Source organism: Hipposideros armiger, unplaced genomic scaffold (genome assembly GCF_001890085.2).
Source record: "Hipposideros armiger isolate ML-2016 unplaced genomic scaffold, ASM189008v1 scaffold_1, whole genome shotgun sequence".
NCBI lineage: Eukaryota > Metazoa > Chordata > Mammalia > Chiroptera > Hipposideridae > Hipposideros > Hipposideros armiger.
The window spans coordinates 6870753-6895296 of NW_017731351.1; the positions used below are offsets into that span (position 1 = coordinate 6870753).

The following is a 24544-nucleotide window of genomic DNA, read 5'->3' on the forward strand; positions in this document are numbered from 1 at the left end:
TTTCACAACAGAATTCCTGGCTAAGTTCATCATTTAAATCCTTGGAGCCTTTTCTGGGCATTTAGTGATTTCTCTTTCCCTTCTGAAACGAAATAGGCCTTTATTGAAACCATCTATCCTGGGCGGCAGCTTGGTTGTGGAAGAATGGACTTTGGCTTCAGATAAACTTCAGCTCAAATGGACTTTGGGTGAGTTAAATAATCCTGAGTGTGGGCTTTTTTTTTTTTAAGATTTTATTGGGGAATTGGGGGAGGGAACAGCATTGGGGAATCGGGAAAGGGGAACAGACAAGTTGTCCTTTTCTCCTTCAGTCTAGTTGTGGAGGACGTGGCTTCACTGGCCCATGTTGGTATCACTGTGCTCTTCCCGGGTGAGGCAGATCGGTCGCTGGCCATTGGACAGTAGCTCACACCGGCTGCTGGCTGCTTAGGGTCACTCACAGCAGGGCACTGCAGCTCCACTGCAGCCTACGCCGTCACCGGCAACTCACGGCAGCCCAGCTCCAGGTCGAGCTGTTGTTCACCATCTTAGCTGTAGCATCACTGGCTCATGTGGGATCTGAACCGGCGGCCCTGCTGCTCAGAGCTCGCACTCCCAAGCCAGCTCTTAATGAACGAGCCACTTGGCTGGCCCGAGTGTGGGCTTCTTTAGGTTGGAAATAATAATTGCTTTGTGTTAAGTGGTCAGAATGAAAGCACCTAACACAAGGTTGATGTGGTAGCTATTCAAATGTTAATGTCCTTATTTTGGCTTGACAAGGCTTCCCACTGAACTGCCCCAATTGGCCATGGCAGCTTGCGGGCCTGGGATTGCCTTGGCTTCCCTTCCACTTGTGTAGAATTTGTGCCGTTGTAATTTTAACGCTGCAGCCACCCTACGAGTGGCTCTCCAACTTGGCTTTTAACTCTGGGGCTTATCTGCACTGAGCCTGCAGCAACTAGTCCATGGCAGCTTAGGGTCCCTGCCCCAGCCTGGTCCCTGTAGAGCTCTCTGTATGTGAGCTTCTGCTCTGGTGACTTGGGGTTCCCTGCACCCCCCTGCCTGCCTCTCCACATCACAAGGCAGTGGTTTGTCCTGTGACCTCACTCCTGTGATGGATCTAGGAAAAGGTGTAGGTTTTCCGTTTGTTCAGTTTTTGTCACATTGTGTGAAGTGACCACTTCCAAGCTGAATAGAAACTGGAAGTTGCATGAAGTGAAAACCTAAAGCAGGTTCTTTTCAGCAAGCAGGCATGTAGTATTTACTATGTGCCAGGCCCTAATTTAAACACTTCTAAATATTAATCCTAATAATTACTCTATAAGGTAGATACAAGTATTATTTTACAGATGAGAAAACCCAAGGCACAGAGAGACTGAATGGTTTGCCTGAGGTCACACAGCTAGCAACTCCTAGGAGCAGGGTTCATACCCAAGCAGTTGGTCGCATTCATTGCTGCACTGCCCTGCATCTTATAAATGGGAGTCCATTTCTGTGCCAAGCGGGCGATCTTTGCCTTCACCTTGAACCAATTCTCTTCCTGTCTCTGCGAGGATCTTGGTCACTTTACAGTTGACATCTATGTAGAGAAGAAAGCCGCTGTGATTAGATTTCCCAAACTCAGTTTCTTGTGCTTAGGCTTGATACCCAATTAGAAGTGCAGTCATGAAGTAGGGCTCATTAATGCAGAGACATGAGGAGGTCCAGCTGTCATCCCAAAGCTGGTACTCAGGCAGGAATGTGGCTGGCACTGAGTTCCTATTAACGAACCGTGGGAGGAGCTGGACGTGCGGAAGCAGGGTTGGCTCTTGATGGAGAGGCTTACAGAATACGTCACTGGCACAACCTCAGCCGCTCTCCTTCAGCCCCAAGGCCCAGGGATGTTTTACCTATGTCATTGATCAACTCTTGACTCAAGGTAGATTTAAGAGGGAAAGCTTCTGCCTTAGTTCTTGTTTTCCTCTTTCTAAAGTTGCCTAGGAAGGGAGGCTTAAGTTGTTCAGAAGCAGCCACTTCAGCGGAAGTGGGAGAGCCCCAAACAATGCTGCCTCAGTAGTGAGGTAACAGTGGACAGCCAGGCCACAAGGTGGTAGGAGTCACATCTCTTTAGCAAGCGATACAGTATTATTTTGAGATAGAACTTCAGGGGTGGGCAGCCTCTGAGACGGCCCCCCACGATGCCCACCTCCTGGTGTTCAGGGCCTGTGTAATCCTCCCCGGTTGAGTGACCTGCCTCTAACCAATGGATACCGAAACGTGGAGGGGATGACGCTTCTGTGATTAGATTACAGAGAATGTAACTTCCACCTTGCTAGAAGATTCTGTCCCTTGTTGGGTTTGATGAGGCGAGTTTCTATGTTAGGGGGCTGCACATGGCAAGGCACTAAGGGTATCTTCCAGCCAGCAGCCATGGAGGCGTTGAGCCCCACAATCCACAGCGCAGATGGAACTGAGTACAGCCAACCATCACGTCGGTGAGTCTGCAGACAGGCCCATCCAAGCTGAGCTTTTGGATGAGACCCAGCCCTGGCTGATGTCTTGATTGCGTCCCTAAGAGAGGCCCGTCAGCAGACCCTCCTGGGCTCTGCCCAGCTCCCTGACTCATAGAAACTGTGATGATGAATGTGTGTTGTTTAAGCTGCTAAGAAGCAGTAGGCAGATAAAGCAGTTTCTAGAACCAACTCTCCTGAGGTAAGCACTACTTCTGGACTTCATGCTTCCCTGGCCTGTTTCCATCCTGTTGATAGTGCAAAGAAATCTCCACTTGACATTCTTTGCAACTTCTGAGTTCATCGAAATGCTGTTGAAACACTTTGTGAAGGAATTTGTAGCACATAAAATGCTAGGTCTGTATCTCTGAAGTTGCTGGACGTCTTTAATGATCCTGAAAAGGCTGCCTGAAAGGAAAGCATGGTTTGTATCTCAGGAATCTTGCTCTAGTTAAGCATTAATGTACTAACTAGAACTGCAATCCCTACCTCTGGTAATATAAGTTGCAGGAGGAAAAAAGGGCCTCTAAGGAGCCAAATGGAAAAGCCTTAGCCAACTTTGCTTTTACTTTAGAAAATAAATAAACCAAGCCTAAAAATGTAGTTTGTTGAAAGTCATTGACAAAAATCCATTCAGCAATGGACTTTTTAATCTGAGTCAATAATGTTATCTTGAAAGGCAGAATGCATATTAGAATCTCAGTTATGAGTACTTATCTGTAAAAGAAATATCAGTATCTGCTTATAAACAGGGACTGCAAGGGAAGATTGAAATTATAGAGATTATATATTATGTTTGACAGTGGCATTTTCCTTTAATTTTCATTTCTTATACCATTGATAAAAAATGGTTGTGTAAGAAGTAAAAGTCTGTAAGAATTAATCATTTATATAAGTATTTCCTGTGATCCCACTATGTGCCAGGCTCTATTCGAAGCACCAGGACAATGCAATAAACACAACAGTCAGAGTCCCCTGGAGCTTATGTTATAGAGACAGGCGGACAGTACAGTCATCTACAGACAAGCAAATGAATAACGGCTCACAGTGATAAGCGATACAAAAAAAAAGTAGAACCAGGCCAGGGGGAGAGGTGGGACAGGGGAACACTGTGCAGGGGGCATAATAGAAAGGAGCCTCCCTGATGAGGAGGCATTTGAGGGGACCTGAAAATGTGGGGATGAAGGAGTCAGTAAGTGGACTTTGGGATTCAAGATGATCAAATAGGCTGTGAGCAAGCTGGCTGGAGACAAATAAGGTGATTTCTTTGAGGTTCTTTGGCAACTACTTAGCACACGTGAACGTGGTTTCATGAGCTGGAGTTTAATGGATAAAGAGCCCAGGCTCCAGAGCCAATGGCCTGCTTGAACTTCCAACTGCAGCTTACGAGCTGGATGACCTTGGGCAAGGTGTAGACCTCTCTGGAAAAAAACGGGGCTAATAAGAATACCCTCACAAAGTGGTCATGAGAGTTAAATGCTGTGTGAAAAGCGTTTGGAGTAGGTCTCAGCCCACATTTAGCAACAATAAACGTTAGTGACTGTTCTTACTAAGTTTCCTCCATTACCATATTTATTTTTTATTAAGTGAGGTCAACACATGTCACCCTCCAGAGGTATAACAATATGCCTCTTAAAATGCGAGGGCCCTAGCCTTCACACTGGCAGCCTCAATTTCCTCAGTAGCTTTCCTGGCTTCTGGGAAAGTTTCAGCACAGGAACCCAGAAATTGCTTCAGAGACACACTAGGTATAACAGACACTGTGAGAACAAAGGGATAAAGAAGTGTGTGTGTGTGGGGGGGGTTCTTTGAAATCACCTAAGAATGTCACACATTTTTTAAAATGTAATTTTTGTAAGTGGATCAGGGCATGGTCTTTGACACCAGACTACCTCAAGTTTAGATCCTAGCTTGGAAAATGTGGTGTCTCAGGCACATGGTCTTACCTCTCTAACAAGGAGCTGTTATATGACACTCATTAGCACTTGTTACATGCCAGATACTTTTTTAAGATGTTTACATCAGTTAGCTCATTTAATCTTCACAACCCCTTTAAGGCAGATACAATGTTACCATCCCCATTTTATAGGTGGGCAGCATGAGGCAGAGATCAAATGACTTTCTCAAGGTCATAAAGCCATTTAAGTGACAGAGTCAGGATTTGAATAGATGCTGCCTGGCTCCAAGTCTGTGTGCTTGAGCCATATACTCTACTGCCTCATTGGTAGAACTGTATTAAAAGAGGGGGTTATAAGTCCTTAGCACAGTCAAGGCACAAAGTAAATGCTCAATAAATATTTGCTGAATAACTGACTATGCAAACTCATAGTAAATTATATCATAATAAATAGAATACTTGCATCCTCTAATATGGCTGAATAATTCAGTTATTTTTCACCTTAAAGCTTCCCTTGTGTGTATTACATCAGCTTTGTAAATCCATTAGTCTAATAACCTATTAATAATCCATTTTGAAAGGACATTGGATTACCTGGCAAAATTTGTTCCTACTGAGGCCATGCTAGCTCCTGATGGTAGCTTCTTGCATTTCTAAATGCTCACAGACCATCTGTTTGAGAATCTGTGTCAGAGTGTTGCTTGCCATCAATGTCAAGCCCATCACTTACATCTTTGCATTTTTGGAATTTGGGGAACTTCTAGTTCTCTCCATGACGGAAATCTGATTTACATTACTGATATACCTCATTAGTGATGGAGACCACTGGATATTGTCTACATAATTTAGTTTTTTATTAAAGTAATGGGATGATTACATTGTACTCAAAAAGCATTTCAATCATGCAACTAGCAACTCCTATCTCAAATCTATAACTGTATCAACTTGTGGGCTGATCCAGCATAAAAGAGGATTACTCATCTGTTAGGAAGTTTTCCAACAGGAAAATTTAGGTAGGATATGAGTCACATAATCTGACATTCTTCTGCTATCTAAATAAATCCTATTTCTTTTAACTAAACCATATGTTTTAAGGAGTAAAAAAAAAAAGAAAGTGTAAAATTTTTATACACTGAAACCCTTAACCAATCAGATCTTTTATACATTTGAATTTCTAAATTATAGGTGGACTTTGAAAATAGGTCAGTCATTGTCTTTGCAACAAAACTCTCCCACTGCACTTTTTCCTTAATAAATATTTTCTAAAATATTTTCAAGGGAATTAAACTATGCATACTTTTATTTTCTGTCTGGTTGCCATGTCTAAAACAAAAGCTAGTAATAAAAGCTCCAAAATATTAATTGTATAGTCCATGGTCTTCTTAAAATTTCAAAGGCCAGTTGAGTTGTTAAGAAGTGAGAACTAAACTTCATAACTTCATTTGGTTAAGCTAGCCTTTTATCTTTATAATTTGCATTCAAAAAGGATACTAATTTGCTTCCATTGGGAAGTTTCGGTACAAGGGAGAATCAGAGTGGCACTGACGCACTGACGTGGATTTAGCCTCTGTCACAACTTTCAGTTGCACCCAGTGCCTGCTTTCTTTCCTCTTTGACGTTTGTCCTGATGAGGGCTGCACATGGGTTGCAATGCAACTGTAAAGGATGGGGTGATAAGAGAAGGAAACCAGAGCAGACCTAGGTGATCCTAGGGAACACTAGCCTGCTATTTGAGAATAAAGTCTGTGTGAGCATGTGTAGACGCATGTAAGAGTCTGTGTGTGTGTTTGGGGAATTTAGATGGACTTACACCTCCTTGTTGTTCAAACCAATGAAAACTGAGTCTCTTATTTGATTTTTCTGTATCATTTGATATCATTTATCTTCTTAGATACTTTTCCCCCATGACTTTCATGACCTTCTTGAAATACTTTTTTTTCTCTCGAATTTGGTGACTTCTAATTCTCCCGATTTCTCTACCTGTTTGGCCATTCCTCTTCAGTCCCTTTTGAGGCTCCCCCTTCCTCAGTTCATTCTCTTAAGTGTCAGTGTTTCATGGGATTCCATTCCAGAAAAACCTCCTTTTATACACTCTCCCTGGTTTCCCACTTCCGTGGTTTCAATTACCAGCTATGTGCTGATTACTCCCAAAGACACTGCATCAGCCTGGACTTCTTCTGGACTCCAGATGCCTCCAGATGTTCTACGGACATTTCAAATTCATTGTGTCCACAACTGAACCCGTTACCTTCCTTCCCAAACGTGCTCCTCTGTATGTTCCCGCTAGTGAATGACAACACACCAGTAGCCAGTAAACCAGGGTGTCATTCTTGATTCCTTTATCACCACACCACTCTTCCAAGTCCAATTGAGGCCACCCACTAAACGCCTCACCCACTTGTTTTCTCCAACCCCATCGTCATGAGCATAGGTCAGGCCGCCATCATCTTTTTCCTAAATTATTGTATCGGCCACCCACCAACCTAGCCTCGCACCCTCCAGTCTGGCCTTCTTTTAGTTCATCTTCCACATTATGTACGATGCTTCTAAAACACAAATCTAGCCATGCTGTTTGCATGCAACCCTTCCATGACTTCCCATTGCCTTTAAGATAAGTTCCAAACCCTGCACCATGGTCTATGGTGCCTTGCTATCGAGTCCCTGTTTATATCCCCAGCCCCATCTGTAAACACATCTCTCTTTATCTAATCTTCAGCATCATTGAATCATTTTCAACTAATTACTCAAGGGTACCAAGTTCTCTCTGGTCTCCAGGCATTTGCTGGCTTCTCTCCCAGCCTGAACTACTCTCCCTGCCCTTTCTCTCTGGCCAGCTCCTCACCAGTCTTCACATTTCAGCTCAGGGAAAGCGAGCGGTCTTTCCTGAAGCCACAGCCTGGCCGAGTCCCCTCTGTGCCCCCCGAGCACCCATGACCTGCACTCAGAGGCCCACTCACCTGGTGGTACCCTCACTAAGCTCCATGAGAGCATCTCTTTTGTTCCCTTTTGTATCTACAGCACCTGACACGTGGCAGGTGTTTGGTAAATACTGAGTAAGCAGAGAAGAACAAGATGAGGAGCATATTGACGTGCAGCCACAGGCCTACCTTGTGCTGCCTAGAAGTCAGCTTCACAGTCACCTGTGCATTCCTGCTGTGTCCCAGGCACTGTTCAAAGCACCTCCCGTGCATTGCATTTCCCCCCAAAACCCTGAGGAGATGAGGATTTTCATGCTGAGATAAGTAACCGAACTCGCCAAAGGTCAGACATTTATTAATTTGGTGCTTTCTCCTCTTTGCTAGTGGAGCCATGAATGTTCGCTATGTCTAACAAGATAAATTATTAATCATATTTTGCATAAGAGTACCACTAAACATGATTGTGGCAGACTTCAAGTTTGAGTCTTCAGGTTCTCAGGAACAAATCATCAAATATATTAAACCTTTAGAATTAGGAAACATCATTTTATTTTAAATAATCATGCGTCCTTGTTGTCAGAAAACAAAGTTATTTCCCAGAACCTTTGCCAACATTATGTAAATTACGTAAAATTTCAATGAAACGATCCTCCTTTATTCACAATCGTTTCAAAGCCTTCTCAGGAAGGACAGATGGTGTTTTCATCTACAGTAATATGAAGGATTCCAGAGTCAGCAGAGGTGAGGCGTAGCACCAAGTTCCATAGAGCCAGGCTATTGATTAAGGCGCATAAAGAAATTTGTTCAGACTTGGGAAACTGTATAGGATCCAAACAACCCCACAACATATTCAGCCATCTAAAACGTGTTTCACACGCTTCTCAGTGCCTCCTATTTTGCTACAAGAGATTAGTCAATATTTTGGTAATCAGGTGTGATTTTTTTTTTTGGCTTATCAACAACAGAAATTTATTCTTCACACAGTGTGGGCTAGGAAGGCCAAGATCAAAGCACTGGCAAGACCTGGTGTCGGTGAGGCCCGCTTCCTGGCTTATACGCAGCTGTCTTCTCACTGTGTCTTCACATAGTCGAAGGAGTAAAGGAGCTCTTTGGGGTCTCTTTTCTGAGGGCACCCTCATGACCTGATCATCTCCCAAAGGCCCACCTCTTCATACCATGACATTGGGGGTTAGGTCAATCCAACAGGATTATTGGAGTCACAGAAAACATCTATGGTTCCCCTAATATTCCTGTGGGGCACTCTCACGTCTCTTGTTTCCTTTGATATTGCATAGTTGATAGGGATTAATACGCTCATTTCTAGATGGGAAGAAAAGGGCCAGAGAGGTTAAACAATTTGCTCACTATTACCCAGCTAGAATTTCAGCCTTTCCATTACTCATCAACTCTTCCAAGTTAACTGGAAACCACTCTGAGCTCTCTAGGCCTCGCCTCAGCTGTATAGCTGATTTTGAAGGAATGTAATTATTTACATAGCTACTGAAAACAAATGCAATTCAAATATAGTTGCAGCGTTGCACATTTAGTAATCCATCAGTGGGATGGACTACCTGCTGGAAATACTTGATGGAGTGATTGGTTCAGCTTAACTTAGTCAAGGCAGCCACCTAGAGCCAGAGCAGAGGTGACCCACCTGCCCAGAGCAAGTGGGCTTTCAGGGTTTTTCTTTGCCCCCCCCCCGAGTCCCCTTCCAGGGGGCGCTGCTGCCACTGACAGTCTCAAAGAGCCTGCTGAAGGTGAAAGGTCAAAAAGGAGCCCAGTTCTTGCCACTGCCCTGCTAGCCTCAGCTTTACACCACCACCCTGGAAGAATTTAGATGAAACAAGCCATTTAGAAACACTGGACTCTTAGTTCTTGAGTCACTTGGAATCAGCAAAGCCATGTACGTTCTCATGGGGAGCAAACAAGGCTAGGTATTTTCCCAGCTTCTCAGTGCTCCAGAAAGCCTATCTCCCTATAATCGTCTTTATTCTGTAGAAAAATTTTAAGTACGTAATACAGAAATATATTCTTCTTTTTTTAAATTCCAGCAATTCGGATATTTTTAAAAAGGCTCCCTAGTCCCAAAGGAAAACTCACCACTTTCTGTCTTTTCAGAGCTCTCTCTATGTGTATTGATGGTTATGTAGACCAAATGGTTCTTGAAAGGTGTGTCGAAGTGAGAAGCGTCCAAACATGTAGAGAATTTTTGTAAGAGTTTATTTGAGCCAAGCTGATGACATGCCGTGAAGCAAAGTCTCAAATGCTCCCCTGTAATCAGGTTTTGAGAAGTTAGCTTGAACCTGCTCTGCTTTTCACAGAGAAGGTGCATCTGTAGATGGAGAGGTTTTAAATGGCAGTGCTTTCAGCTTTATCTGAAGCAACTACAAGCCAGTTGATTAATGTCATGTAGAAAGAAATCCACAGCAATAATCTCAGATAAGAACTACATAGAACTCAAACCAGTGAACGTGTTAGAGTAAGTCCCTTACTTTTATGGAGATGCTGTATGTGCCATAGACAAAAATCAGGGAGAAATAAGTGCAAAGCCTGCCTAGCAACCAGTGTGGGGGCGGCTCAAGCATAGGGTTCAAGTCTATGTGAACTCTTAGAAGGCAGCCCTGCCGACCTACAGTAGGTGGCTTCACCCTGTGGCCAGTCCCCTCACGCTACGACGTCTACTTTGGCTCTAGAATTGTGACATCAGGTAACCAGGTTCATCCTGTCCCCAAGCACAAAGCAAACCTCACTCATTTGATTAGCACTATGCTCCTAGCGCACGTCTGTGGGGTACTTAAGGGCTTCCAGCGGAGCCCAGGGGTAGAAACAGGATGCTGGAGCTGACTTCTCTCCACCCCTCACTGTGGGTGTCACACTGCTGGGGAAAAACTAGGGGAACAGCTGGAGTGAGGCAGGGCCCTTGGCAGCAGAGCTGGTGTCAGAACCCAATTTGGCGACACAGCATCCTTGGTAGTCACATGAGGAGTGCCAGGTCCTTCTGAGCTGCCAAGAGAGAAGGACAGTGGGTGGGTGGGTAGGACAGGAGGCCCAGGGAACAACTTGAGCCCATTCCCAGGGAGGGGTGGGAACTAAGCAGTGAGAAGATGCCCACAGATTGTGACACATTAGTGGCTATTCTGTGTGTGGGAGGGGCTGCCACAGCCTGTATTAAGTGAATTACAGATAAGGTGAGGTCGGTGGGCCTGAGGAGCTGTGTACTTGACATCCAGTGATAAACTTCCAAGATGGGCTTTGTTTGTGGGCTCACTCTGACCCCACACAGGAGGTTTAGAGTCCAGTACAGCGCTCTTAGCATCTCTGTGGCAGGACAGTGTTGGCACAAAGAAGCAACCCATTAGATCGGCAAGGCTGTTATGTGACTTCTGGTCCAGAAAAGGCTTCTTGACTTTCAGGGAGACATGTTCATGGAAGCCCAGGGACCCATGCACAGGGCTTGCCAAAGCAGAGTAAGTAATCCGATTTACCAGATGCGATTCCTGAGAAATGCCATGTCTACATATCAATGAGTGACCCCCTGCTAGAAGTGAGACATCAGTACGTTTTTTAGTGTACTGACTTCTTATCTGCAGTTCCCTTAACACAGACTGTGACCTTTCATGTAGATCCGCCACCATGTGTCACCTCTCGCAGGCACCATCTCCGTTGTCTGTTGCCCACCCCTCCTTGGCCGTGGGCTTTGTTTGATCCTTTGGTTTCCTGTTCTACCCACGCACCGCAGTCCATCTTTCTCGGCTGCCCAGTGACGAGCAGTGGGGCCAGAAGAGACCAACTAGAAAGCCTTGAAATCATGTTTATCTCAGTTTTATTTTATTAAACTCACCCCATTCTGCATGTTTATATCACTTTGATACATACAATACTAAATTATATAGCTCTTTTCTGTATTCTGCCCCATAATTGTTATTTATTTCTTTGATCTCTGAATGCAGTCTCTTCTTAAGCAGAAAATAAAATTTTCTTACAGTTGAGGATGCATCTTTTGTTATTTGGTGTTCCATCTAACACATAAAGGGTGAACTGGAGACAATACAGGGTTAATACCAAGAGCTTTTATTTTCTCTGCTTGGTGCCTAAGACAGTCCATGTGCAACCAGACCTTTGAAAACCTTGCGTTGATTTATTGGATGACTATGTGTTTTGACTGTGAATCTTCCCTGGACAGGCAGTCTGACCTCTCTCAGCATAGCTTTACTAACATGTTTGCCAGATCTAGATTTTATGATGTAAAAATAGTAAAACCAACCCATCCCCAAATCACTACTTGATTCTGTTTTTTTTTTTCCCCTTAAAATCTCCTGGAACATAACAGCAAAACATATTTGAATGAAGAGTATTGATACAATTAAATTTGAAAAGAATTCCAAATGACTATTTGGACTTCGAGTGTTCTGTGCTCATCTTTGAAAACAATTCAGCAAGTTGTACTCATGTCTCTCACATTGTTGGAATTGAATTTGCGCACTTTGTAGAAAGCACTTCCTTCTAAATTGAAGGCTGTAGTTGGGATCAAATTAGATCATGTATGTGAAAGTGCCCTGTTAATTGGTCTATAAATGTATGTCATTAGTGTCATTAGTTTCTAACAAGCTTTCTGATGAAGCCAAACTGCTGATGCACAGGAAACACTTTGAGCAAAAAGCCTTCATAAAATGTGCTGGTTAGAAAAAAAAAAGTTAAAAAGAGAACAGGATAAAGCCAAGAACTATATCCTTTGGAGTGCAAACGGCCCATAATCCACCAGCATGGCAAGCTTATGAAAACAGAGAGAGACAGAAAAAGAATCTTACCTTTATATACTATTTGCATTTGGTTTAAATTTTAAACATTTTATTTTTCAATTCAATTCAACTGATTTCAAGAAACATTTACTGAGCAACTACTAGGATAGTTGGTCTCATACTACATAACCTTTGTACTTTGTACCCCTAAACACGCACATACACAATCCCTAGAAGCACCTGAATAATTCCAACCAAGTGCGAGGATGGGGTGGGGGAGGTAACGTCAGAAGACGAGCAGTCTAGGATGCTTTCTAGCATGTTTTTGATCATAGTCCACCTGAAAGCTTTTTGAAAAACTGTATTCCCCCTAAAATATTTTAAATTGACATCTAAAAAATTTTTATTATAAATTTACATCATAGCAAAAGTTGCTATGGCATATTGCAAATGTCTGTATTTTAAAAGAAAGCTATTTCATTACTCTTCAGTGGCAGTGTAAGTACCACAGTGATTTGAACCCCTCATTACCTGTTTAAAACTTCAATAAACAAGCTCCTCACCAACAGTCAGAAATTTCACATCGTTCCTTTTTTTGTCTTTCAACTTCCATTTCTATTTCACTTCTCTCATAGATTTTTACTCTAATGTAATAGGCTTTTATGTTTAAAGCCTTTTGTTGGCAAGCTTCTAATGCTTCCTCACATCAAGTATATATCTTCTGATCATATGTGTACATGAAGTTTTGGGGTTGACATCATTATAGACACGTAATATACATTTGTAAATTATATTTGATAAACCGTTATCCTGTGACAATTAGCTGGCACAAACACCCTGAACTGCGCACAGGCGGCGCGGAGCGAGATGCTTTGGGGTCTCCCATCTAAGTCAGCGGAAGAGCACCGGGTCTCGGGCCCGCGTCGCCCAGTGAGGGGGGCTTAGGCCGCGGGCCCCAGCTCCGTAAAGCTCGGGCGCTGAGGGGCTGGGAGCACGTATCTGACTGTGTAACGACAGGGGCCTCTTAGTGGTGGGATGACTTTCTGAGAGCAAAGAAGCAGCTGGAGCGTGCAAGGCTGATAGCAGCTAGAAGCCTCGCCACCATGTTTTTGATGTGGCTCTTTGCGAGGCTGCCTCATGGGGTAGGGAGAGAGAGAGCCACTGAAGCCATTCAGCAGACAAAGGGGTTGTTCCTTGTCACCTAGAAAACAAAATGTATTGAAAATGTAATTTTTAATGAGATGGACAAGGGACTACAAGCCAGTTGATTAATGTCATGTAGAAAGNGGGGAGAGGTGGGAGAGAGGTACTAGTTATGAGGCTGTGACACAACGAGGCAAGAGACGGTGCCGGCCGGCCGGGATGGTGACAGTGGGGCGGCCTCCCAGAGGCACCCGTCACAATATCTTCAGCGGGAGAGGAAGAGAGCTGTGAGGGATGGTGCCAAGGCCTGCGCCACTGGCCGCTGGGGACACAAGCATGAGATGCCTGTGAGGCATCCAGTCATCAGCCGGGTACGTGAGCCTGGAAACCACGGCAGGCGCTCGGAGTCACATGTTTGGGAACCATTAACATACCTGAGCGTGAATGACACGGCTTAGTGAGTGTGGTGCAATGACTGATCACCTAAGCGTGAGCGTGGGCAGGAAAGAGAAAGAGACCGAACCTACGCACTTCGTGTTCAGAGTGTGGGGAAGCGGAGGTGGGGGTGTCCCACCGTCAGGAGAGGGGAGCAGCCCTGGAAGCTGCGTGAAGCAAGTGCTTCAAGAGGAGATGTGGACGGAGCGAGCCAGGCGGAGGTCTGAGGCCCGGCCCCGGGGAGGTTTGAATCTGGTGGCGGAGGACCAGGCGCATCCTGTCTGCAGCCCTCTGGAACTTGGATGATAAAAGTCCAGCTTATCGTTTTCAAAGCCAGTTCAGTATTCTAGAGGAGGGACCCACGGCACTGCAGACATTTCAAAGCACTCAGTCAGGACTGTAGTTCTTCCATTTCTGTCTTTCTTACGACACCTATTTTAACACGTTGGTTTTGGACTCTTGCCTGGAGAGCCCCAAGCAGCCAGAAGCTGTGTGTTCTAAGCCCACGGCCTAGCAAACACGTAAGAGGAATGTGTGACTGCACCCTGGGTTCATGTTGGGGCGCCGCTCACGCCCAGCTGGGAAGCCGCTGCAGAGACAATAACCTGGAAACTCCATTTGTTACCCATCGACTCTGAGGATGCGTCTCTATTTTAAGTAAGACTTCAGAAGAGAGGGAAGCGGCAATCGGAATTACAAAACCAATATTTTCAGAAGACAAAAGGATTGACATATTTTGTCATTTCAAGTAGAAATGTGGAACCACTTTTTNAGGGCTGGGGGAGGGGTGAACAGGCAGAGCACAGAGGATTTTGGGGGCTGCGAAGCTATTCTGTGTGATAGTTTAGTGGTGGATACACAGCATTACACATTTGTCCAATCCCATAGAATGCACAACACCAAGAGTGAACCCTAATGTAAACTGTGGACTTTGGTTGATAACGCTGTGTCAGTGTAGGTTCATCATTTGTAACCAATGTCCCACCTGGTGGGGACAGTGATAGTGGGGTAGGCTGTCGGTGTGCAGGGGCCGAGGGTGTGTGGGAACGCTGTACTTTCCACTCAGTTTTGCTGTGAATCTAAAACTGCTCTAAAAAATAAAGTCTACTTAAAAATGAGAGAGAGAGAGAGACCCTTGATGATTGGCATCTTCTTAGACAAATGATTTTAGGAAAAAGTACAAGGAAGCTGAAGGTCTGGACATAACCATAAAACATACCGGGCTCACGTGCCCTTTAGAAAGTCTTCATATACTCGCAGGCGCATCTGAAACCTAGTTTGAAGACCTCTGGTTTAAGGTTATGGGAGGGCGAATAGACAAGAGAAATGTAGTAGCAAAGACGAGTTATTCGCTGAATAAATGGTTTTTGGAAAACAGTGTATTCATATGGAAAAAAATAAGGGTGAATTTCTACCTACACCCATCAAAAATTAAATTCTGGATGTATAAAAAATGTACACATTAAAAATGTTATAAATCTAATAGCAGAAACATGATGTGGAGAGTGGTAGGTATGATTGGTGAGGTGGGCACTGAACCCTACAGCTGGTTTGTGTAGCCACAAGGCAGCTTGGGGATTGGCACTGTCTTTGGTGCATTAACATCTTGACCTGTGAAATAATAAGAAGAATAATAGTTAACTTTTATTGAGCGCTGCCAATGTTCTAAGCTCTTTACATGTATTAATCCATTTAATCTTCACAACAACCCAAGGGTGAAGGGTGTTATCACCCCCATTTTACAGATGAGGTCATTGAGTCACAGACCGTTGAGGTCACGTGCTGGTTGGAGGGAAGCCAAGATTCATTAATTCAAGCAGCTTGGCTCCAGAGCCCAGGGACTTAAGTACCACACTGTGCTGGGAAGCAATGCTAATTCTGTGGGCTTTTAAAATGCCAGATAGATAGGTTAATAAATGTTACATCTTAACAAAGTTGTATCTTCAGTGATAAGTTTGAACAATTGTGCCCTTACTTTAGAAAAATATTAGAGACTTTTTTATTTAATAGTTCACTGAAGAAACATAAGATTATTTTATCCCTTATGTATCTCACTAACTGGAGAGTATAATTTTGACATCTTTTCGAGGCTTATTTCACAATTTAATTTCATGGTATTTAAAAATATAACAGTGTGCAGAATAGCTTCAGAAACACACTGCCATTATGCATGAACGTTTTACGAACATGTTTATCAATAGTTTACCATGGAGTGATGGGCAAACAATTGTCCTTTAAATTAATATTCTGCTTGTGTTGAAGTTGAATGCAAATGTCACATTATTTCCTTAGCAGAGTAAACCTGCAAACCTTATTAGAAAAAAGCATGAGTACCAAATAGTACTCCAGTGCACTAGCATTATAATACATTTGTGAAAGAATTATTATGATGTTAAAGAAGATATAAAATAATGGATTGTCAACTGCTTGATAACAAAAGTGCTCAGCCCTCTTTTGTATTAAGGAATCTTTAAGATAAGATAATTTTTTGTTCAAAATTAGATGAAAACGACTAAAGCCTGTTAGGGTGGTGGGGAGGTAGAAAGCTTCATTTGTAAGCCTGTGCAACGGCGTTGTATTTAATCTGAAAGAGAATAAAAACACTGTGTGCGGCTACACTGTGCATGAGGTCCTGTCCTCAGCAGCCCACCTGGGAACTCTTTTTTTTTGTTTGTTTGTTTGGTTTTTTTTTAGCTGAGCCATCCTGCTACCTGATGGCAGCTCAGTGGCTGCTCAGCTCGGGCTGGACTCGAACCGCTGTTGCTCAGAGCTCAAACTCTTGAGCGAGCTCTTAACCAACTGAGCCACTCGGCCAGCCCCCGCCTGGGAACTCTTATTAACCACAGTCTTCCTCTCACACTCTTTATTACTTAGAAAGGATTTGGGCTTGATCAGAGAAGTTGAAGACTTATATGTAATACTCAGGGGGGAAATGTCTTCTTGGGAGCTAGGAGAATTCCTTGTGGGTCAGTCCATTTTATTTAAAAGAGAATTTGTTAAGCCTATGGATCATAGCTAGCTCAAGTTGGGGCTCAGGTTTCCTGCATAACAACAAAAAGCAAAGGAGGAAAAATAATAACTTTGTGGTGAAAAAAGGGTTAAAAGGAGAGCACACCTGAAGTTGCCCCAACAGCCAACCAGGGCGTTTCGGAGCAATAGAGACGTCTAGTGGATATTTGCTCTGTGGTCTAAAATCGCCCTCTGTTTCCCGTTAATAAATTCTGTGTTTTTGCGTCGTGCTGTGCGGGATGATTTTCTCTTTAGGGGGACCCATGTTGTGCTGATTTCTGCTCTATGGTTTGCACATAGCGCAAAGGGGGTTGCATTACATCACGTGAATAACTGCTTACTTTAAAAGGAACAACGTCATGGCAGTGAGCAGTAGCTAACTAACCTTTCTGTTAATGTGTCAGAGGCCCTTCCCGGAGCCAATTGCTTCCTGAAAGAAGGCACTCTGGGTTCCAGGCCGACCCTGCCATCATGGCAGCTGGGAGCAGTTCACCCAGATCACCTCCCCCTTCCACCGCGCCTGGTCTGGGCAGTAAAACTGCTAAGTTATTTGAATTTTGGAACTCGAAGGGACAGGGAGATCATTCCACTCTCCTAGTTCAGGGAAGAGACGCACAGAGAAGCTTAGAGAAACGCCCAGTGTTATACTGCTCATGCCAGCAAAGCTCTTCATTTCCAAACACTGTTCTCTCCACAACATGAGAAAATCTGAAGAAATTAGAGAAGAAGGAGGAAAAATCATTTTGGTAAACATTGCAAAGGCATCAGCAAAAGGATGACACTGAGATGTAGCTGTTTTCCCCTTGCAACAGACTTTAGTTTTCATCTGACAAAACACACAAGAAAGAAGAAAACACGAAGAGCCAAGAAATGCACAGGTAGCAGGTGCTGCGTTCTGCATTGAGTTGTGTTCGTCCCTGCTCCGAGGTGGGAAAGGAACGGTTCAGCCGCCAGCTGGGCTGGGTGGGGACGCGGGCGTCGTAGACTGCCAGTCACAGCCCACTAGCTCAGCCATACAACTCATGAAGAGATGCTGATTGTGAGGGCCCCACAGAAGGGCCAGGTGTGCATCAGCCAGCAGGGAATATGCACTTTCTTCAGGTGTCCCAAGCGCGTTTTCAGCACTGAGTGATGGCGGCTGCAGCACCACTCAGTCAATCGACAGCACCCACGATGGAGGAGAGGAAGGCCTCAGGTGTTAGCATCCTGACAACTCTGGTTTCACAAACACCCCGGACACTCTCTTCTTACGGGGTTTCACGGGTCATGGAAAATGATAGGACAACCTCTTTATTGCTGGGTTCGTAGTCCATAGTTTTATATTCTTGAAAAATGCTTTCTTTATAAGCTGTTCTCTCCATGGTGCCAATCTTCTTGGTGTTCAGATGCTCAGATCCATTAAGCCAAAGGAAAGCACCTATGCGTGAAGTGATAAAAAGTGACTGCCTCTCGGAGCCAGCAGCCTCTAGTCTGAAGTAATGGTTTCAGTGGGGAGGGCCAGGAGACTCCTGGATGGATTCACAGTGGCTTCCAGACAGCTGGCGCAGACGGCAGAGGCTAGCTGGTTCATGGTGGGGACGACAGAAGGAAAATCCAGACATGTTTCCAGGTGGAGGCCATAGAGGCTCTCACCAGGAGTTTCTGCTGTGGCTTCCAACCAGTGTTTGTGACATCGGGCCTTCTGATATGACACGTTACAGAGGCAATCGCATCCTATACTTTAACCACTGTGGAACTGGCCTCTCTAAACACAGAAAACCGCAAGGAGAAATATGTTTCACATGTACTAAATCGCATATTTTTCTGCATTAAGCGTATTTAAACTGCAGGAAATCTTTCTTCAGGAGGGGTATGTGTATGCCTTCCTAGAGCCAGCATAGATTATTTAAATGTTTTAGATCATATGGTAAAGCTCCTGTGTTACTCAAAATAAATAAAAGATGTCTGCAAGAGTGGTACACACAGACAATGGAATGCATGTTAGTCAAGGATATCCAGATAAATGGAACCACCAATAGGATATATACATATATGATTTATTATAATGAATTGCCTCACTCCTTAATAATGGAGGCTGAAAATTTCCAAGACCTGCAGTTGCCAGGCTGGAGACCCAGAGAGCTGATGGTATAGTTTGGGTGATCACGGGCTCTGGGGACCGGTGACTGGGGGCTCTGAGCAACACCGGACCCACTTCCCCAGAACAGCTTTTTTCCTCCAAGTTACCGGGGTTCACGGGAAACAGCAAATACCTGACAATGTCAGCATTCTATCAATAAGGAAGAAAGATGGATGAGGTGCCTGGTAGGCAACCAAAGATGTCCAAGGTCACCGAGCTAGCAAGAGATGAGGCCAGGATACACGCCCAGTCCCCAAGACTGGAAATACAGCGCTGTGCAGCACAGTGGGCTGGGACCCACGTCTGTTCATTGCAGTCTGAACCACCGTGTCTGCCTGTGTATGCCTGGAGGGTGGCTTGCATCCCCAGATCGGGGAATGCAGGCCCTAGTTGTGGGGGTCCCCAGATCTTATAAGCTGGCAATTCACTAAGGGAGTGTGGGTTACAGACTAATTCTACTTTTTTCCAATCCCTTTCTCCCTTGGGGCTGTCCAGTTTTAGCCTCCTGCATGTGTACATGCCTCTGCAGACCCCCAGCTCTGACCATTATCAGCTCATACAGAGGTTTGCAGAGCTTCCATTAGCAGTGTCCGTTTCACCACTGCCGTTATTAAAGTGGTACCGAACACAGGATATATTGCTCCATAATGCTCAGATGTTTCATTTTGCTACATGACATGGTATTGATTGAGTCTAGAGTCAGCCACAGTCGCATCGACTTTTTCTAGTGTTCCTGCTAACTTACTGGAAAGAGTCTAAATTAAAAAAATAGTGTTTGGCCATTACCACATCTGTCACTTAATATTTTTCTTTCTCAGTATTGAACAGACTTGGACATCTTCTATTGTGTTTTAAGGCATTCTAAACCAAGGACAGGGCAGAGTTATTTTTTTGTTTTTTGGGGGTTTTTTTCCCATAGAATTGTTCTTAGTGGTGAATTCTGTATTTCAAAGGCTTCCCACATAGGACCATCTTCCTCATGTCCCACAAATAAACTTCTTCCTTAGATTTCCCTTCCTCCCTTCTTCCTTCTCACTGGAATTCCTAAATGGTTAGGTGAGATTTGAGCAGCTTCTCACATACGTGATAGAAGACCCCCCTCCCCAGTCGGAGGTGAGGGTGGAGAAGGACAAACGGACAGAGGCGTGGAGGGCCCCACTCTGCCACACACTGTAGATGCTTGTAGGCCAGGACCTGGAGCTGCCCGTGCGACATCCAGTTGCTTGAGACGTGAGGACAGGACTGAGGAGTGGAATGATGCATAAAATGGGACATGAGTGGGGGCGCACATGGGGTCCACTCCACGGGCAGTGCTGCGGGCTGTGGGATTGTAATGACACAGCCTCCCTCACCTTACCTGTTTGTACATGGGGGCTGTCTTTTTAGATGCTGGAACCAGCCAATCTCTTATCTGTAGTGAGTGTCCTTTCTGCCTTCTAAAATGCTTGGGTTTTCTGCTATGGATTTCCATTAATATGCACATTTAGGCAGAGAAAGATTGTGTCATTTCTATGGAGTTATTTATAATAACATAAACTGAAATTCAGACCATCTTATGAGGTGTATAAATACAACTCGAGGCTAAAAAGCATTGGGAACATCTAATAAATGTAATAAGTTATTTTTGTGGCAGCAATATTATTTTAAATACAAATTCTATTGAGAGTGAATATGAGGATTTATTAGTTAATATTTATAAATCCATTTAAGCTGCTCTGATAAATGGATAATATAAGTAGTTATGGTTAGGAAGGCTGAAATGGCTTTGAGCTTGGCAACAAAGCCTTCATCTCTCGGCCTCTTTCCCCAGCATTCTCCAGGCAAACACTGGCTCATTTGAACCTTCAAGATTTCAAAGGAAGGACCTGAGATGTATGTAAGCAGAAGGTATGTGTCTCTGAAAATTTTTTTTTCTCAGATTTGGCACTCAGAGGGAAAAAAGATGGCCATCAATTTGATGGTCATGCACAAGAGCCCGTGAGGCATTATATCATGGGGGTTGAGAGTACAGGCTCTGGGGCCGTACTTCCTGGGTTCACATCCCAGTTCTGCCTCTTGCTAGCTGTGTGGCCTTGATCAGGTCACATAACCTCTCTGTGCTTCAATTTCCATCCTTTGATGGCTTGGATATCCAGATGGCAATGTGCCAAGTGGCATATGCCTTTCCTACCAAGCACCCTGGTGACTGTGGGTGTGTCACGTGTGCAGAGCATGCAGGCAGTGCTTTCTGTATTGCTGTGCCCATGTGCAAGCTGCCACTCACCGCTGGGCCTGCTGCAGCAAGGAGACTTACTGGAGACCAGGGGGAGCTCCCAGAATGGAGAAGGGCAGGAGTCAGGGATGACCTAGAGGCAGTCAGTGAGCACCTCGCCTGCCCGGTCACCGCCAGCCTGGCCCAGCTCTCGGAGCTCCTCTGCCACCAGGATGCATCTGACCTCTGAACATTTCCTCCTGCTCGGTCCATCCCAGGCCTCAGAGCACTGGGACCACGGATGTGGCTGTGCTTCTGGCATGCTCCCCTTACCCTCCTCCGTGTGCTGAATCGGGAGAGTGTGACAGATGTGCTCACCCCCTTGGTTTCCATTATGGGAAGTGGCAATGAAAGGCAGTCACTGGGACCTGTCCTCTTGCCAAGATTTACGTAAAATGCAACATGTGGCACTGAAGTGGAAGTGTGTGGCTTCTGGATAGTCAGAAATATCACAGATCTCTGCTTTCTTTGCGTAAGACTTCACCTTTTCCTCAGTAACCTCATGAGCAGTGGTGTGTCTGGCCCTGACTTGCAGCATTTGTACACCTCCACGGGGCAGACACTCGCGGTGTGGCCACTTGCAAGCCGCTCACGTGACATCTGAACACAGTTGGGAAGAGATGTGAATAGCAAACATACTGTTACGTCCTGTTTCAGCCACACAGCTACAGCAGAAGCGCATAACCTCAGATGCACACAGGAGGGTGAGATGCACTACAGTCATTAGGAAATGATGAGTTTTGAGTACTACTTTTGTTGTTAGTATAATTTAATTGTAAGTTTATATGATTTAATTTTTAATAACAGCTACATTTTAACAAATGGCTTGCAAAATTTTTGGAAAAAAATTTATGAGCTAGCTCAAGCACACCATTGCAATGATGTGTGTGTGTGTTTAGTAGAGAGGCCTAGGACAAACACATTCTTATTCAATATCCCACTCATTTTCTGTCCTCACAACAAACCCAAGGACAGGCAAGCACGGTGTGTTATGAGGGAGGGGACCAAGAGTCAGACCTGAAGTGACCACTTACAGGTGGGGCTGAGACTAGAGCTGGGCCCTTAGACTTCCAGTTCACAGCCTTTTCCACGCCATCCTGTTTCTTTGAACTCCCTGCCATCCCTGGAGCAGCCACGTCTTAGGCAGCCCGTTAAATAATCTGGGATGTGTATGTCAGGCCTCTCACCCTGAATTCAGCCCCGGGGGCTCTCCTGTATCTTCACGAATACAGAATGAAATAAAGTTGGAGGCCCACAGAGTGAGCGATGATAACCTGTAGTATTAGCAGCTCTGACAGGCTCCAGGGTAGCCCCCAGGGACCCTCCTCGTGTTCATGTCCTTGGATTCCAACAGCAAACAGGCCTGACCTGTGTGACTAACAGGATATCCCCGAAGGGACTTCTGACGCTGGCGGCCGGCGGTGCAGCTTCTGCCTGGTTCTCCTGGGCGAGCTGGTTCTGGGGGAAGCCAGCACAGTGCTGTGAGGACACCCCGGCAGCCCCGGGGAAGAGCCCTGGTGGGAAGGAACTGAGGCCTCCCACCAACAACCAGCACGGCTTGCAGCCCTGTAGGCGGGTCCTTCAGCTCCAGAGGGCTGCGGCCTGGCTGACCTCATAGGAAGCCCTAAGCCAGAATCACCCAAAGCGCTCCCAAATTCTTGACCCTCAAACTGTGAGAGATGACCAGTGTTTATGTTGTTTTAAGCCACTACGTTTTGGGGTGACTTGTTATGCAGCAGTAGGTAAACTGGACTTCTTTCAAAGCTGCACCCTATGGGCTATGGATAATCATCAAGTACAGAGAGGTGTAAGGGACTTAAGGAGTACATCATTTGTTGTTTTGGTTTGGTTTTGTTTCCCACCAAAGAAATTGAATCTCAAGTCAACATTTGAAAGCTCTGTACAATACGCCTTTGGAATGCGCTTTTCCAAAGCACCTGCTGTCGTCTGTGGAAGAGCACGCTGCAGGCTGAGTTCATGGGCACCGTGAAGCGCCAGGCAGGCTGCGTGAGCCATCGCATACGTGGCCCGTTACGCCCGCCTTCACGGCCACCTTTAATTCTCTTGGTTCTCTGGGCCATGGCNTGGAGCCTCTGAATCATAATCGAAGCCTTTCCACGTGTGTCACACTAACTGGGTCCCTTCTCCTGTAGGAACGCCTGATGTATAACAAGATGTGAGCTCAGACTTCAGGGCTGAGCTGGCTTCCCCCCACGTCCTTACATTTCCTTACATTCCACGGCCTCTCTCTTAAGTGAAACTTCTGTCCTGAGAGAGGGCGTCCGCCTTTAGGGTTTCACCTGACCTCTCAGCTCTACCTTCAGACATCACAGTTCCCTTCAAAAGTAGGGCTTCGGGTTGTCTTTTGATTGTTTCCACCGGCACCCACCACGTGTCTTCATCTTGGAGTAATGATGATAAGCGCATCTAATAACAGTAAGGTTTCCCGCATCGCAGGCGCTGTGCTGCTGTGCAGTTAGTTCCTCCAATCAGAGGCCACCGGGAGGGTGCTGTTCCGCTCTGGCATCCCCGACACCCCTCCTTTTTACACTTCGCATCCACAGCACGTGCGTCCCCAGCTCACCCTTAGCCTTGGGCCCCAGGGCCCACCGTTGTGACCCGAGGACTGCAGCCCCTTTGGGGGAACACGTAGCCAACCTGACCCAAACTCTTTTTGGCAGGTGAGCTTTTTGGCCACCTGGTGGCAGTATTGGGACCATAATAAAAACACCAGAAAATAAACAGTGTGACTGCGAGATCCACCTCAAACAGGCTTCTGGTGATTTTAATGAATGAAAGTGCTTACTGAAATTGAAGCTAAACTTCGTTTGTAGAAAGCACATTTCAGCTCGTCCAAGTTACCAGAGAGCTGGGAACATCAGGACCACGGCGTTGTTTAGAAGATTTTCCAGATGCTACATCTGCGGACGCACCGCGCTTTAGCACACACGTTTTAGATCCACAGCTCTTAGTGTTAGTCCTGATGTTTCCATGAACGCTTAGACTAGGCTTTCCGAGGTCGGTGCTTCCCAAGCTCCCTCCCGGTGGTAGAGGAGAGAGAGGAAGCCTGTTCCCAGGAGCAGCGGGCTGGCCTCACATGGCCCCCTGGGTAAACCATGCCTTTGAAGTCTCAGGTTTCACTTTCCCAGTGTGTGCATTTTGCTCTCTGTTCGGTAATATGTATCAGTGTTTTTAGTTATAAAAATAACTTTAAATAGCATGGCCATGGCTAGAAAAAGGTGGTCCGGCTGGGAGCCTGGCGTTAGGATTTCGGGCAGGGCAGGAGAGGATTGGGAAGGCCAGCATCCTTCCCTGTGGAAGGTCGTCAGTACCTTTCTCCCCTGGGGGTCTCGTGTGGTTTTCCCCGCTGGTGTTTGACCACATTTGCAGCTTAGATTGTCTTTCATTCTGCATCTTGGCCCTTTGTGTCTGTTTTGATGAGCATTTTGGTTAGTTTTCAAACAAGTGTGGCCTTGCATGTCCTTTCTTCCATTCCTGGTTACCACTCAACCTGTGGCTCGTGCAGTTGTCCATGTGCCATCGAGACTGAGTATGGCATAGGCAG

The 24544-nt window shown here is 45.3% G+C and overlaps 1 long non-coding RNA gene across 1 annotated transcript in view; it reads left to right on the top strand.

Moving 5' to 3' along the window:
- The window catches only part of LOC109396731 (uncharacterized), a 60630-nt gene that overhangs the window by 1900 nt on the left and 34186 nt on the right, over positions 1-24544 (top strand). The window contains exons 2-3 of the long non-coding RNA XR_002126909.1: positions 97-188; positions 20539-20615. This is a non-coding gene — a long non-coding RNA (uncharacterized LOC109396731). The remainder of the gene's footprint in view (positions 1-96; positions 189-20538; positions 20616-24544) is intronic.